The following is a 3,670-nucleotide window of genomic DNA, read 5'->3' as shown; positions in this document are numbered from 1 at the left end:
GTGCACCCCTAGTGGCTCTTACATATTCAGAAGTTGTGATTTTCATTATCCAGTTTTTTTAAATTATAGGTATGGGATGGAAGCTCTTCCTAACTTTCTATGTTCTAATCTTAACTTTCCAAAAAATTATTTTCTTAAATTAGCCCGAGATAATTTCTTTTCACTTCTAAACCAAGAACTAACAAAATAAGCAGCCCATACTCATTCATCCAGATGATTCAATAGCTGGATCATATGGTATTTCTATTTTTAATTTTTGGAGTAATCTCCATATTGCTGTCCACAGTGGCTGCACCAGTTTACATCCCCACTAGTAGTGTATGGAACTGGAAAAGTTATGCCGTATGTTCTCTGTTGTGTTACTTCAGGCATTTCACAACCATGCTAGCCAATGGTAGCTTGAATGTGAGTTCAGTTCCCTCTATGGGAAGTAGGGATATGAGTGGGAGGTATGTGTGTGTCTCAATGAGTTTCTTATTCCTCTCAGAAACAGCCTCCAATCACTTCTGAACCTTACCTCTCCTCACTATAAATCTGCAAATAGACACGTTTGGGCAGAGTATAAAATCCAAATCCTGATTCTACAAAAGCTTCAAGTCTTCTGTTACTGACAAATTCCTCTCTCAATGACTGTAGACTTGTGCCTTATTATCTTCATTAGTGGTCTCCTGTGACCCCCCCCTCCCATTTCCTTGGCCTCCACCCAGATACCCTCAGCTTCCTCACTCTTTGATTGACTCCTTTCTCCCTATCCATCTCTTCAGCAATCTCTGTTGATACATTCATTATAACCTATTGCATTCCATTCACCCTAGATTTTTATAATGCCAACTCTCTCACATTCAATTTTAGCTTGTTTTCTGCCCACACCATTCATGCTGCCTTTTTTGGACAATTTGACCCATTCCTCATGTCATTCATCTCTTCCTCCATCTTCAGCTACCACCAATGCCTCTTTTTCTGAACCTCTGATAAAACCAAACTTTGCTCCATTCCCTCAAATCTCCTAAACTTCTCCCTTCTGCTTCTATTATCTTTTATTTCCACTCATTTCATTTTATCTTTTTTACTTCCTCTTGCAACTAATTCTTAATCCCTCTTCCCTGGATCCCTTTGAGTTACAGTGGGCAACAGATTGTGAGAGGCACTTTGTTGAGGCCTCCATAGGCTTCATGCAGGTTGCTTACTAAGGATTAGATTTTCTGAACTTCCAGAACATGTCATGGTTGCCATCTCCAAAGGGTGATGGGCTCATCATGTCTGCAGACTTTCAACAGGAGTTGAGTCACCTGGATATAATATACAGGCTCCTTGGTAACATCTGTCCACGTTTCCTCTTGAGTCTTCTTGATGCAGGGAAGGCAGATCTCCAGGCACAAGGCCAATCCTGCACAAAATCCTCCAAGATTTCTCTATTCTAATATCATATCTTGCCATCCTCCTCCTCCTATGAAGGAGCTGAGAGGGAGAGGGGATAACGAGTGACAGATTCCTAGAGGTGGCAAAGAAGTATCCATTTAAACTGATATGAAGGTCTGAACCTCTATGTCTGTGTTAGAGTCCTCTCTGAATATCTTTCCTGTCTTCTGCAGTAAGGCCAGAGGCCTGGCTGTCCACTAGCTGCAGGCCCAGTCCTGGCCACCTGATGCTGGCTTGTCACATTTCTGGTTTCTACCCAAAGCCTATTTGGGTGATGTGGATGCAGGATGAGCAGGAGCATCGGGGAACTCAGCTAAGTGACATCTTGCCTAATGCTGATGGGACATGGTATCTTTGGAAGTCTTTAGATGTGGAAGCCATTGAGGCAGCTGACCTGTCTTGCCAAGTGAAACACAGCAGTCTAGGAGTACAGGACATCATCCTCTACTGGGGCAAGAAAGAACTTAGGCCCAAGCTGAGAATGGGAGTAAGTGGTCCTCAAGCAGATCAGGAGACTCAGATTAGAAATTTGAAATTCTAGGGACGTCAGCCCCAAAAGAAATAAAAGTAAGTTAGCCAAGAAATAGAAAAATGGAAAATGAGGGTCCAGCAGATGAAGAAGGATGTTGAAGGATTCATATCTGAAGAGGGATGAGAGAAGAAATAGGAAGAAAGGAGATTGGTGAGTTAGTGACGCAAATGAACAAAGGAAATCCAGGGAAATGCAGTACAACAGGGGGGTGGATTTGAAATGACGTTCTGTGTGCACCCAAATCCACAGAACATCATAGCTCCATGAGCTTGATCTTCTTGGCAATGATAGTGCCCCCAGTGCTTCTGACAGGTCTTACATTTTGACTTAAGAAGTGCCTGTGAATTCCGGTATCCACCCTTCCTGCTCTTTGCCAAACTTCCCACTTGTCTTTTCATTTTTTTTGTTTTCTCTCTCCTCATTCCTCCCTCCCAGTCTCCTTCCTTCTTACTTCTTACTTTTTGCCTCCATATCATGCAGAATGGCTTCCATCTCTGTTCTTTCAGGACACACTGTGAACCTCCAAGCACTCTTCTCCCTTTGGAATGAGATCCCAGCAGCCCAGGGGCTCAAGATGTATCTAAACCCAACACAGTGATGACATCCATTTGACTCTTCCTGTACAACTTTTTGTTGTTGTTTATTTCTGCTTAATGATCAGTTGTCAATATAAGCCAAACGTAATTTTTCAGGATTTGTTGTTCTGACTTGGGTTCTCTGACTTAAAACTCAAATTGTAACTGTGAATGAGTGAGGTCCTAGCAGCCTCCATGTATTCAAATGCTAATGGGTCATCACGTCCATTTCAGATGTCACTTCCTCCAGAGGCCCTTGCCTAATTCACAAGTGGAAGCAGTCTCTGCCTCGTCTGAACTCCCAGCACACTTGAACTGTTTTCTGCCAAATCTACTCCTCACTTCTTGCCCAGTGTTGCAGATTTCTAGATCCCCTTTCCCTTATAATTTTCAAGCTTCTTAATAGTAAAGTCTTCATATTTTAATATTTCTATCTGGGCAGTGTCTTACCTGTATGTGATATGTTCTTAATAAAAATCTGTATTCAATTTATGGCAAATTTATAGACTTTCCTTATTCTGTCCCTTCCTTACTTGTTTGTAGTAGTTGAGGCATTTGATGCTCCTCTTGTCGAAACTCTTCTCACTTGACCAAGGGACTCACATTTTCCTAGTTCATTAGTGATTTCTCTGAACTCCTGAGGAGAAGCACAATGTTGTCTCCGACTATTTTTATTATTGAATAATAAAAATATAATAGAGACCTATTGAAATGAAACTATTGCTCCAACTATTCTAAACAAAAAGAGCAAGGCAGGATGTAGACCCTTGCTATTCATCATGGTTCAGGGACGTGCAGCAGAGTTATCACTTTGGACCTTGTTAGAAATGTAGAATCTTGGATCTCAGACTTACTGAATCATAATTTGCATTTATAAAAATCAGCAGAGGATTCATAGGTGCACTAAAATTTGAGAATCACTGATATAGGTGATATCTGAGAGGTAGAGTGCAACTGTATCACTGAAGAGAAAATAAGATGGCCAAGAAAAGAGAACAAGTGGTTGATCCGCAGGATTGAAGTGAGATCAAGGCAAGGAGAAAACATACAGTGCATTCTCACTATTCATGGCTGTTGTGTTAAAGTCACTGTTAACACTGAGTTAGTGAATATTGAGCCATCGATCCCAGGGGTAATACAGGGT

General features: G+C 41.4%; 1 pseudogene; it reads left to right on the top strand.

The window, feature by feature from the left end:
* The first annotated feature begins 320 nt into the window (after positions 1 to 320).
* On the top strand, positions 321 to 2,500 carry LOC100055271 (T-cell surface glycoprotein CD1a-like; annotated as a pseudogene).
* The last annotated feature ends 1,170 nt before the right edge of the window (positions 2,501 to 3,670 follow it).

This window comes from Equus caballus, chromosome 5 (assembly GCF_041296265.1).
Source record: "Equus caballus isolate H_3958 breed thoroughbred chromosome 5, TB-T2T, whole genome shotgun sequence".
Lineage (NCBI taxonomy): Eukaryota > Metazoa > Chordata > Mammalia > Perissodactyla > Equidae > Equus > Equus caballus.
This window is presented reverse-complemented; position numbering and strand designations above follow the sequence as displayed.